Raw genomic sequence first — 13,606 nt, forward strand, 5'->3', positions numbered from 1 at the left:
TCAATAACGAATCCGGATTCCTTAGTGGGTATATTCGCTCTACCCACAGTAATGGTGCATGCACGAGATTACGATTTTTTCGCGAGACCAGCAGGCATTTATTTTGATTGCATAGTTAACAATGCAGTTTCACGGCGGCAGAGGTTCAGTCCTTCTACAACAGGTTAATTACTGTGATGAACGGGTCCGATTCGTACACAGCAGTATGGACCGATTCCCTCATCAATAGAACATACCCTTAATCTGTCTCGGAGAAAAAAGGGGCCTTATTGCCTTCACAGCACCCAATCAAAATTGCTAGGAAAATTAGGCATTGTCTCTGATTGGCTGCTGCAAGCAACAGAGATAATTTTCCCCAGAGAATTCAGTTAGGCCTAGTTCACACTTCAGTGATTCAGTCAGTGACTGTCGGCCAAAATTAGGTTCGGGTCAAAAACACAGAACAGGTGCAAATTTTTCCCTTATACCTTATCTTTATGAAGGCTCCGCTTCTGGTTTTGGCTCACAATCACTGATCGAAATAACTGACCAAATCACTGAAGTGTGAACTAGGCCTTAGGCCTCTTGCACACGAACTTATTTTCTTTCCGTGTCCGTTCCGTTTTTTTTGCAGACCGTATGTGGAAGCATTCATTTCAATGGGTCCGCAAAAAACGGAAGGTACTCTGTGTGCATTCCGTTTCCGTATTTTCTTGCCGCAAAAAAATAGAACATGTCCTATTATTATCCGTATTACGGACAAGGATAGTAGTGTTCTATTAGGGGCCAGCTGTTCCGTTCCGCAAAATACGGAATGGGAATGCACACGGACGTCATCTGTATTTTTTGCGGACCTCAAAATACATACGGTCGTGTGCAAGATGCCTTAAGCTGCTTTCACATGTAGGTTTTTAGTGGCATTTTTTAGGTTTTTTTTGTGCGTAGAAATGCCAGCTCCAGAACTTAGCTGAAGGTCTATGGGAAATATGAAACGCAGGACAAAAGCATTTTTGGTGTTTTTTTTCTTTCTTGCTTCTTTTCAAAAACACAGCATGCTGGAGCTCTCGATGTTTTTTCAGAGTTTTTCCAAAACCACCTCTATAGGGGGAGAAAACGTTAGTGGGCAAACACGATGAGGCAGATATACAAACGCCAGTCCTAGTTTAAAGTATGTTGGCACAGGCCTCTTAATAAATTTGGGACATCTCCATTCAGTCCGTACACCAGATATTCAAACCTACACTAGCTATGGGCTCGCATAGATTTGAACTATGATTTACTGACGCATATGATAAAATTTGCATCATAATTTGCAACTTTTTTCTGCCATAACATTCAGATGGCCGTATGCTGTTCAGCAGGTTGCATTAGTTTTTTTTTTTTTGCTGATCCATAGACTTCAATAGGGCCATGTCCTGATTTTCACAGACAGGTATAGGACATGTTTCATTTTTTTGCTGAGCCGTGCAATGGAAGAAAAGGGCCTCATAGAAGTGAATGGGACAGCATCTAATCCGCAAAAAAACGGATCCGCATTTTTGCGGACAGCATACGGCCGTCTGAATGAGCCCTTACTGTGTGCAAAAAATAGCAGAGGAAACACCACAAAAAACTGCAGGTGGCAAAAAACACCTGTGCATTACTGGTAAAAAAAAAGGCCAGAACCAAATTTGTGTGTGAGGACTATGGATGAGCGAAGTTGAGTTTTGGATCCAAGATCTGAAGTCGCTTCACTCCAAAATTCGTTTTAATGCAGTACGGAGATCCGTCTCCGTGCAGCATTAAATGTATGCACTCCGGCGAGGCGAAGTGAATTATCAGCAAAGTCTCGTGAGACTTCAGATAATAACTTTGGGATTTGATTATTGAACTTGAAAACCATTTTAAAACAGGTAGCCGCAGTCAGCTTAGGTACCGATTGGTACCTCGGTAATGAAGCCAACTTCGGAACCAGGTTTTAAAATGGTTTTCAAGTTCAAGAATTAAATCCCGAAGTTATTATCTGAAGTCTCACGAGACTTTGATAAAACTTTATTCGCCTCGCCGGAGACCATACATTTTAATGATTCTGTCACCAGAATTAACCCTATTAAACTGGCTGACATTAGCGATGTGCTAATGTCAGCTAAACCTAACTAGCCTAATCCTACTTTTATCTATGCCCCCGTTATGCCAGAAATCTAACTTTTATAATATGCTAATTAGCCTCTAGGAGCCTTTTGGAGGGAGGCGACAAAGGTGGGAGAACGGAGCCTCTAGGAGCAGGAACAACGCCCCCCCTAATTAGCATAAAAGTTAGATTTCTGGCGTAACGGGGGCATAGATAAAAGTAGGATTAGGCTAGTTAGGTTTAGCCGATATTAGCACATCGCTAATGTCAGCTAGCTTAATAGGGTTAAATTTGGTGACAGAAACTCTTTAAAACTAATATTGGAGCAAAGCGACTTCGGAACTTGGATCCAAAGCTCACTTCGCTCATCCCTAACGCACTCTGTACTAATAACCCACCGCTCTCGTCCTGACACTTCCCGGGTCCTCCGCCTGCCTCTGTTCTTCCTACTACTCTAAGGCCTCATGCACACGACAGTATTTTTTCACGGTCCGCAAAACGGGGTTCCGTTGTTCCGTTTTTGTTTCCGTGTGTCTTCCTTGATTTTTGGAGGATCACCAGACAAGAAAAGTGAAAAAAAAATCTAAGTCAAGTTTGCCTTGAAAATGATAGGAAAAAAACGGACACGGATCACGGACGCGGATGACAATCTTGTGTGCCTCCGTGTTTTTTCACAGACCGATTGACTTGAATGGGCTGGAAACACGGATGACGGACGACAAACGGTGCATTTTCCGTCAATGAAAGTCAATGGGTCCGCAGAAAATCACGGGAAACGGAACAACGGACACGGAACCCAACAACGGTCGCGTGCATGAGGCCTAATGATAACGTGTTGACCTCAGTCGTGTTGACACCTCACTGCTGTGGCCAGCGAATGGCTGCTGCAGTCACATGTCCTTGTTAACATGTCCTTGTTGGAGCTGGAAGAGTGTGAGGTCTCATTCACACTTCCGTGTATGATGTCCGTGGAAAATCCACTCGTGTTTCGTGTTTGGTCCGTGTGTTCATCATGTGTATTCCATGGACTCTGCTCAGCTGAAAATGTATTGCCAGATCGTCTACGTACTACCAACCATCCGTGAAAAACCACTGACAGTGGTTTTTCATGGACCCACAGATTTCAATGGGAGTGTTTCATCCACGTCCCGGACCAAAGCGGCGCACATGTCCACTGAACCACCGGTGTGTGAACAAACATAATAAAATCAAAGGCCACGTGTGCTGTCCGTGGAGAAAACGGACAGCACACGTCTGTGATTCACTGAAGTGTGAACGAGGCCTGATCGGTAAGGGTGGGGCTACAACAGGACCAAGGATTGCATTGTAGCCATAGAACTAAATAGGCTCGCAGTGTGACTGACAAGTTTGAATTTTTAGAATCTAAAAAAAAAAAAATCAAACCCTGCTGGATTTTTTTTGTCATTCTAGGGTCACGGTAAACTTTCATGTCGCACTGCGACCTCGTTCAGTTCTATGGCTGCTCTGCGACACCTGTCGCACCCAAGATCGCAGTGTATCCCCAGCGTAAAGGACCTGAGAAGCATCAGAACAGGATCAGTGGGGGGCAGGAACCGTAATACTCATCTATTATGTTATAGCTGTGTTCTCTCAAAAATTATAGGTGGATGGACAATTCTATTAAACTTATCTACATCCTGGGACGGTGCACTTGAACTAGATTCACACATGACATTGCCTATAAAGGAAGGGCTTTCACTAACCGCAGCTGAGAAGAAATCAGAAACTTCTGTACGAAGATGAACAGGTTAAGACGGCGAATGCTGGCAGCAGACTGGCAACGGTTAATGCAGAGGCCCAAAGATGGGCACTGCCTGCTCATGCCACACTTCCTGACTGCATACAATAAGGAAGGCCTGGCTGACGCAGAACTACAACCCCCATTATATTATAACATCTGCCCAGCATGCATTCTCCATGATATATCCAATGTGCAATGTATGTAATGCCACACAATACAAATCCTCAACCTGCAGCAGTGCCATGCACAGCCCCACAGCTGCAATACCAGCTGCAGTGCCCTCTGCCAGGCCTGTCCACCTGGCATGCAGCACTATGGCATGTGGTCACACACGAAATATGACAGCTCCTAAGCTGCTAACATGTTAACAACACACGTCATGCACCTAATACAGAAGGCCATTGCACAGCTGGCAGCACACAACTGACCAGAGCCAAAGCATCCTCAGAAGAGAAGCCCCCAGAAGAAGTGACCGTGCCCCGCACCACCCGTACGCACTGCGGGACCAGGCCACCCGGGCCCTTACCTCCGTGCAGCCGCGGATGTTTACAGTCAGTTGCATGCAGTGTGCGGAGCGGCCGGGCGCTGTTCTACCAGCAGGTGGCGCTCGAGCTCTTAGTGGCGAAGCAGCGCCGAGAACGAAGGGCTCCTCCTTGCTTCCCAATGACCTAATGGCGGTGACATGCAGACTGTGGGGAAAAGGAATGGGAGCCCGAGGACGGCTTGTAACGATATTATATGAGGGAGGGTACAGAGGGATGCCAGTGCAGCAGGAAGATTTCACTTGCAGTATGGAGTTGCTGCAACTTGTAGTTCCACAAGGCTTTTAAGGGATGTTTAGCAAAACAAATGCACAGCAAAAGGAGAGCAGCTGCCCATAGTGACTAATGGGTCACTGCTTCTATGTCACAGAAAGCTTCTGAAAATGATAGATGGTTGCTATTGACAACCGCTTCATCGCCGCCATCTTGCAGATGAACCCCCCCACCATGATATTATTATTTAGAGGCCACACACAGGCATCCCAGCTCTAGGCCTGCGCCAAAGGAGTGACTTGAAACCCCAGCGCCGTAAGGCCCAACGTGTAACAAGCCCCGCCCCTAGCTTGCGCCATTTATAAAACTGATGCCATGTAATGTTGGTCCTATGGCCCATGGCTTGGGTGTGGCTGAACCCGCTATAGTTATGCTCCTGGGCTGCACCTTAAATTATAAGCAATTACTAATGCCACAATCTATGATTTGTAGTGTCCAGTCACTTTTGAAGGGCATCTGTCAGCAGATTTGTGCCTATGACACTGGGTGACCTGTTACATGTGCGCTTGGCAGCTGAAGGCACCTGTGTTGGTGCCATGTCCATATGTGCCCGCATTGCTGCTCTCTCTGCAACTGCCGCACCCTCTGCACTTTGAGTGACAGGGCCGGGGGTGATCATGTTTACACTGCCTTGTCCTGTCAAAGTCAGCTGCAGAGAAAAGTGTAATGGTAACGCCCCCGTTGCTCCTAGAGGCTCATTAGCATATATCAAAACATCATTTCTCAGTAATGCGGGCACAATATGGGACCAGCACAGATACCTTTGCAGGATCAGCCCTTGCTAGAACAAGAATGACATTGATGGTCCAGTGCCAGTCTCAGCCATGAATCTGTTCATGATTTTTCTCAGATGTATGTCCCATACATGGGAAAACATTTTCAGAATTGGTGAATTTTCAACCATAGACAACAACTGCAAATGGCCGCCAATTAACATAGCAGGCATCCAGGGAAAGTAATTTCTAACATACCGGTAAGTCATTTGAGCCTGCGGTCAATAATTATTTACCATAGGTGTAATAGTTGTCGCTAACAATCGGATTGATAGAAGCGATTGACAGTCATCAGGTCTGTGGTACGGGAAGTGCAGCCTGCCCTTTCTATGTGTGCACATCCTCTGGTCCAGGTATAACTCTACATGACCCCAGAGAAAAGGATAACATGGACTTCTGGGCATGTTATCAACTCCCCCATCAATCAGAGAGCTTATTAGCTGCACGGTTCAGGGGACAGCATTGATTTTTTGTAACACTGGAAATGTTTGCCCTATGTAAAATAATATCTAGATAAGCATCCAAATCCCTAAATTCAGCAAGATCTACTTCTGTTGATGCCTGATCATTGGCAGCTATATGGGTAGGCTCATCACAGTAAAGTCTTCATTACTGCACTCTATCCAGTAGAAATATGAAGGGTGCAATTGACAGACTTTCTCAGTAGTGCAGCCTGTGGCTTTGGGCCTGTAACTTCAAGTCATTGTCAGTATAGAAAATGTGAAAAAGGTTTTTCACATTTCATTATAAATCTTTATGGGAGATCTCCTTTAACTCCTTCCGGATCTCCTCCGTACATGTACGGCCGAATTCCGTTATTTAAACATGGCGCCCCCTCAGAAGCTGTTTCTGTTGTTTTGAATAGCAGACAACTTGAGCTAATGTCTGAGACCGCCGATAACTAAAATCACAGACATTTGACCCTACAGATGCTGTAGTCCAGAGATCAGCAACCTCCTGCACTCCAGCTGCTGTGAAACTACAACTCCCAGCAAGCACACTAACTCTGCTATTCTTGTAACTCCCATAGAAGTGAAAGGATGATTCTGGAAGTTGTAGTTTCAAAACAGCTGGAGTACCATTGTGACCATGGCATCTGAGAGGATTTCCACAGGAGTGCTGTACTTCGGGGCCCAAACGTCTCTCCTGCACAGAGATCGGGGGAGCCGTTTGTTCATTGTGGTAGCTCCGAGCCTGCTAAAGGTTCCAAGGCTTACCACAGCGATGTTACTATGGAGCCCTGCCTGTGGAAAATAAAGAAACTCCCATGGACTGCAGTGGTAATGCAAGCAAGCAGACAGCTTCACGTTCAAGTACCCCAAGTGTAAAAAAAAAGTTTTTGAAAGTATTTAAAAAAATAAAAAAAAAGTGTTAAAAGTTCAAATCACCTCTTTCCCCTTCTTAAAAATAAACAATAAAAAGATCATTGGTATCGCCATATCCCAAAAATGCCTGTACTACTAAAATATAAATGTATAAAGGAAAAACATCTAAATGTCCAATTTGCCATTTGTCTGGTTGCTTCACCTCACCAAAAAATTTGGATTTTTTTTTTACCCATTATGCAATATTGAATGGTGCTATTAGAAAGTACTACTTGTCCTGTAAAACATGAGCCCTCAAATGTCTATGTGAATAGAAAAATAAATAAAAAAAAGTTCTGGCTTCAGGGAGGTAAAATAGAAGAGAGTAAAAAACAAACACGAAAAAATGGAAAATAGCAAGGTCCTTAAAAGGGGTATTCTCATCACAGACAATGGGGGCATATTGCTAGGATATGCCCCCATTGTTTGATAAGTGCAGGTCCCACCTCTGGGAGCCGCACCTACATCAACAATGGAGCGGGGCCATCACTCCCATTCATTTCTATGGGGCCGACTGAAATAGCTGAGCCACTGCCCTGTTCTTTAGGAGGGCCTGTGAAATAAGTGGAGTGGCAGGTTGAGCATGCAAATCCAAGTTCAATTCATCTCCATGGGACTGACAAATAGTGCTTGTACTCTGTTATCTTCTGCAGTCCCATAGAAATGTACAGTGCTGCAGTGTGCATGCAGTCGGACCCCCACCACTCTAATAGTTATCCCTTATCCTATATAACTGGAGTGCTCCTTTAAAGGGTATGTCCCATTAGATAAGTGATCAGCTGGGGTCCCTGCCGATCACATGAATGGGGATCTATGCTCCCCATTAGTGATGGACAAACATCGGCCGGGACGTTTTGCAAACGCGCGTTCGCGATCAAATGTTCGCGAACCGCGCGTTCACGGCGGGCCCCATTGGCAGGTGAACCTGAAAAAGCTTCAGGTCATATTTGCAGCCAGTGACATACCAGAGGGGGATCATTAGCAAAAATTCCCACAAAAAATATGTATTTTAATCAGGGGCCATTTTTATGCGTCTTAAAGGGAAACTCTCAAAAATGTGCCCTGCTGGAGCCTAGAAAAATATTGTTTTAGGCCACGGGAGTACAGGCCCATAAATTAGGCATTCATCTGACAGAAAATAACTTGTGATGATGTGGCTGGAGGTACATTAGGCGGTCACTGGATACAAATTTTACTGTAGGCCACTGGAGTACAGGTCCCAAAAATTAGGTATTCACCTGACAGAAAACAACTTGTGATGATGTGGCTGGGAGGTACATTAGGCGGTCACTAGATACATATTTTACTGTATGCCAGTATAGGCTGTCGATTGGGATGGCTGAAAGAATGATCTCATATTCAAAGTGACCGACACATCTTCAAACCGCCCTCTTATTGCAGGCACGGTAGGGTTGGTACCCGCACCTGTTGGTACCCGCTGTTGGTGGAAATTCCTCTGCCAGTGCCCGCAACAGAAGAATGCAGCATTTCTCGCAGCTAGGCCTGGAAATGCTGCATTCTGCCAGCACTCTGTGATGCTGGTAACATGTCCGCCATTTTGTGTTTGTGTTACATTGCCACCCAGTACTGGTCCCTGCCCTTTATGCTTTCTATACGGGGTCCCTCTTCAAACACTGCCACATCCTCCTCTGACTCCTCTTCAGACTCCTGACTTGTCTCAGATGGAGTAGCCCCCCCTGGGAATTCATTCAGCATTGTAACTTCCTTATCTTCCAGCTCCTGCTCCTCGACGGCTTGATCAATGACACAACACAATGCACGCTCCAGAAAGAAGGAGTAAGGTACGATGTCACTGATGGCGCCCTGGCTGCGACTGACCAGTTTGGTGATCTCATCAAATGGCTGCAGAAGTCTGCATGCGTCACGCATGAGCAGCCACTGGTGCGGTGAAAAGAAAGCTCCAGAACCTGTCCTGCTGCAGAGTCCGTACAGGTAGTTAACGGCATGTTACTGCTGGAGCAGCCTATCAAGCATATACAAGGTGGTGTTCCAGCGCGTCGGGCTGTCACAAATCAGACGTCTGACGGGCAGGTGGTGTCGCCGCTGAACGCCAGCAAGGCGAGCCATGGCCATGTAAGATCTTCTAAAATGGTCAGAGATTTTCCTAGCCTGCCGCAAGACGTCCTGGACCCTGGCGTATTTGACAATGAATCGCTGCACGACTAAGTTCAGGACGTGTGCCATGGACGGCACGTGTGTCATTTTGCCCTGTTTCAGCGCGCTCAGCAGATTGGCACCGTTGTCGCACACCACTATACCAACTGTCAAATTGAGTGGGGCTAGCCACTGATCAGCCTGTGACCACAGAGTTGAAAGCAGTGCAGGACCGGTGTGGCTCTTGGCTTCCAAGCACAGCAGCACAGCATGGCACCGTCTCACACGGCACGTCGAATAGGTTCTGGGGGGCGCAGCGGAAGAGGCGGTAGCAGTGGAAAAGGAAGAGTCAGCTGAGGGGGAGACAGAGGATGGAGAAGAAGAGGCAGACCTGCATGCAATCCGTGGCGGTAACACCAAATCCACATGGGAGCTACGGGTTACATGCTTGACGGCCGTCAGAAGGGTCGCCCAGTGGGCAGTAAAAGTTATGTACCTTACCTGCCTCTGTTTGCTAGACCATGTGTCTGTGGTCAGATGTATCTTGGCACCGATACTGTGTGCCAGAGATAAATTAACTTGCCGCTGAACGTGGCCATATAGTTCAGGGATGCCCTTCTGGGAGAAATATTTCCTTCCGGGGACCTTCCATTGCGGTGTGCCAATGGCCACAAATTTTCTAAAGGTCTCAGAGTCCACCAGTTTATATGGCATTAGTTGGCGGGCTAGCAGTTCCGACAAGGCAGTGGTCAGCCGTTGGGCAAGAGGGTTATCCGACGTCATCAACTTTTTACGCTCTAACATTTGGGCCACGGAAGCCTGCCTTCTGACAGATGAACGTGATGGTGGAAGGTGGAGTGGAGGACAAATGGGAGGAAAGAGGAGAAGAGGCAGGACGTGGAGCACCGGGAGTGTGGCTTTGTGGGTTCTGACGGCGTTACTGCCACTGGGCTTGGTGATGGCAGGCCAGGTGCCATCTTAAGGCGATCGTCCCTAGGTGAGTGTTGGGCTTACTGCGACTTATGTGTTGACAGCACAGGCTGCAGATGGCAACACTACTGTCAGCATTCGACACGTTAAAAAAAGCCCACACTGCGGAGCCATGTACTGGCGTCCTGGGAGCACCAGAAGTGACTGTGCATGGTGGATGGCTCGCTCCAGATACATTTGCAGTCTGCTTTTTGCCTCCGGTGCCCTGTGAGCTCTACCTGATTCTCCTCCCTCTCTGCTGCTCCGTCTCTCCCTCTGAACTCCCCTCCTCTGCCTCTCTTGTGGGCACCCGTGTGACCTCCTCTTCCTCATCCGATGTCAAGAATGGCTGCGCATTGGTAAGGTCTGGGAATGGATGGGAAAATAATTCCTCTGACTCGAGCGGAGGGGCTATGTATCACGGTGGGGAGTGGGGGAAACCCTCCATCGTACAATGTCTGAAATTAAGGAAAGCCCCTAGGCCTGGAAGCCAGGATAAGGGAGATGGTCACCTCCTACTGCCATTCTCATCCTATCCCTGACCTCCTAACCGCATGAGCAAGCCCAGATGGTAGGAGGGCTCCTGCACCGGAACCTGGGCCCTACAATATTGAAATCAGAAATAAGAGACAGACGATTCATCCACGACACGGATAAATCGGAGTCGCCCACAGGCCTAGTAACAAGGAGGAGACAGCAAGCAACAACATAAAGGCAGGTAAGTGTCTTATGGCCAGATGACCACAGACAACAGAACGACAAGATCACTTACCGGAAGCCACAGCTTACTGTCTTGGAGTTCCCCATCCGGGGAATTCCAGGGATCCCCTTCTGGAGGTACAACAAACAGGACATGTCTAGCAACCATGCGGGATCATCCACACCATAGACAAACCCCACATGGAACAAACAACTAGACAAACATCAACCCATAAGTGCAGCACCACACATAACCACAATGGGGAGGGGTAGACATAGGCAAGGACCTCGATGTCCCACAAGGTGGCCCTCAGGGACAGGGCAGCTGGAAATGCCCAGAAATGAGCATGGCATCCAGCCCTAATAAAAGCTGAAGTGAATCTGACCCCAGGCTCTCAACACCAAGACTATAAGAGCCAAAAGGGCACACCCAGCTCCACCTAGCACACACCTTAACCCTGTGCTCACCAGAAGGGAAGGGAAACAGCCTTAAAGGGAAAGCGCACACATATGCATAAACAGCAACACGTTCCCACTGGCAACCAGCATGCGTGGCGAAAGTGTCACGGCAAACAACCTCCAAGCCGTGACACTATGGTGGTGGTGGTGTCTTTGGAGGTGCACACAGCAGAGTGAGGAGGGTGCAGATACAGAGGATGAGGAGGGTGCAAAAGCGGAAGGCTGAATGAGCCACTCAACGAACTCTGGTGCGTCCTTTGAAGTAATCGCACGCGCCTTCTCTAACTTCCCACTTAGGCTCTGGCCTAGTGCACCTGCCTGACCCCTACCACCCCTGCGGAACGGCCTGCCTCTTCCTCTGCCTGTCATATTCAAAATGACCCTGTGCCTAAGTCCCTAGAGAAGAGCAGTATTTGTGGAAGCAGGTATATCGCAGGCCTCAATAAATATTTGGTGGAAACAGGTATATCAAACCCCTTAATCAGTATTTTGTGGAAGCAGGTATCTTGCAGGCCTCAATCAATATTTGGTGGAAGCAGTTATATCAATCCCCTTAATCAGTATTTTGTGGAAGCAGGTATATCGCAGACCTCAATCAGTATTTTGTGGAAGCAGGTATATCGCAGGCCTCAATCAATATTTGGTGAAAGCAGGTATATCAAAACCCTTAATCAATATTTTGTGGAAGCAGGTATCTCGCAGACCTTAATCAATATTTGGTGGAAGCAGGTATATCAATCCCCTTAATCAGTATTTTGTGGAAGCAGGTATATCGCAGGCCTCAATCAATATTTTTTCAAAGCAGGTATATCAAACCCCTTAATCTGTATTTTTTGGAAGCATGTATCTCGCAGGCCTCAATCAATATTTGGTGGAAGCAGGTATATCAATCCCCTTAATGAGTATTTTGTGGAAGCAGGTATATCGCAGGCCTCAATCAATATTTTGTCAAAGCAGGTATATCAAACCCCTTAATCGGTATTTTTTGGAAGCATGTATCTCGCAGGCCTCAATCAATATTTGGTGGAAGCAGGTATATCAATCCCCTTAATCAGTATTTCGTGGAAACAGGTATATCAATCCCCTTAATCAGTATTTTGTGGAAGCAGGTATATCGCAGGCCTCAATCAATATTTTGTGGAAGCAGGTATATCAAACCTCTTAATCAGTATTTTGTTGAAGTGGATAACTCACAGGCCTCAATCAATATTTGGTAGAAGCAGGTGTATCAATCCTTTTAATCAGTATTTTGTGGAAGCAGGTATATCGCAGACCTCAATCAGTATTTTGTGGAAGCAGGTATATCAATCCCCTTAATCAGTATTTTGTGGAAGCAGGTATCTCGCAGACCTCAATATTTGGTGGAAACAGGTATATAAATCCCCTTAATCAGTATTTTGTGGAAGCAGGTATATCGCAGGCCTCAATCAATATCTTGTTGAAGCAGGTATATCAAACCCCTTAATTAGTATTTTGTGGAAGCAGATATCTCGCAGGCCTCAATCAATATTTTGTGGAAGCAGGTATATCAATCCCCTTAATCAGTATTTTGTGGAAGCAGGTATCTCGCAGACCTCAATATTTGGTGGAAACAGGTATATAAATCCCCTTAATCAGTATTTTGTGGAAGCAGGTATATCGCAGGCCTCAATCAATATCTTGTTGAAGCAGGTATATCAAACCCCTTAATTAGTATTTTGTGGAAGCAGATATCTCGCAGGCCTCAATCAATATTTTGTGGAAGCAGGTATATCAATCCCCTTAATCAGTATTTTGTGGAAGCAGGTATATCGCAGAACTCAATCAGTATTTTGTTGAAGCAGGTATATCAAACCCCTTAATTAGTATTTTGCGGAAGCAGGTATATCGCAGGCCTCAATCAATATTTGGTGGAAACAAGTATATCAATCCCCTTAATCAGTATTTTGTGGAAGCAGGTATATCACAGACCTCTATCAGTATTTTGTGGAAGCAGGTATATCAATTCCCTTAATCAGTATTTTGTGGAAGCAGGTATCTCGCAGGCCTCAATCAATATTTTGTGGAAGCAGGTATATCAAACCCCTTAATCAGTATTTTGTGGAAGCAGGTATCTCTCAGGCCTCAATCAATATTTTGTGGAAGCAGGTAAATCAAACCCCTTAATCAGTATTTTGTGGAAGCAGGTATCTCGCAGGCCTCAATCAATATTTTGTGGAAGCAGGTATATCATTCCCCTTAATCAGTATTTTATGGAAGCGGGTATATCGCAGAACTCAAACAGTTTTTTGTAGAAGCAGTTATCAATCCCCTTAATCAGTATTTTGTGGAAGCAGGTATCTCGCTTGCCTCGATCAATATTTGGTAGAAGCAGGTATATCGTAGGCCTCAATCAATATTTGGTGGAAACAGGTATGTCAAACCCCTTAATCAGTATTTTGTGGAAGCAGGTATCTCGCAGGCCTCATTCAATATTTTGTGGAAGCAGGTATATCAATCCCCTTAATCAGTATTTTGTGGAAGCAGGTATATCGCAGGCCTTAAAGGGGTTGTCCGAGTTATTTTTTTGTTCTTTCTATGTT

The 13,606-nt window shown here is 46.0% G+C and overlaps 1 protein-coding gene across 7 annotated transcripts in view; it reads right to left on the reverse strand.

Moving 5' to 3' along the window:
• Positions 1-13,606, reverse strand: part of ZBTB38 (zinc finger and BTB domain containing 38) — a 46,931-nt gene that overhangs the window by 18,836 nt on the left and 14,489 nt on the right. Inside the window, exon 1 of one of the 7 annotated variants that reach the window (XM_040427788.1) lies at positions 10,660-10,683. The exons of 4 other annotated variants lie outside the window; for them this stretch is intronic. The gene's annotated coding sequence lies outside the window, so the exon portion shown is untranslated. Of the gene's footprint in view, positions 1-4,279; positions 4,439-10,659; positions 10,684-13,606 lie in introns of those variants that run through there. 2 more of the 7 variants (XM_040427784.1, XM_040427786.1) reach the window with 2 other exon arrangements.

Source organism: Bufo bufo, chromosome 4, assembly GCF_905171765.1.
Source record: "Bufo bufo chromosome 4, aBufBuf1.1, whole genome shotgun sequence".
Lineage (NCBI taxonomy): Eukaryota > Metazoa > Chordata > Amphibia > Anura > Bufonidae > Bufo > Bufo bufo.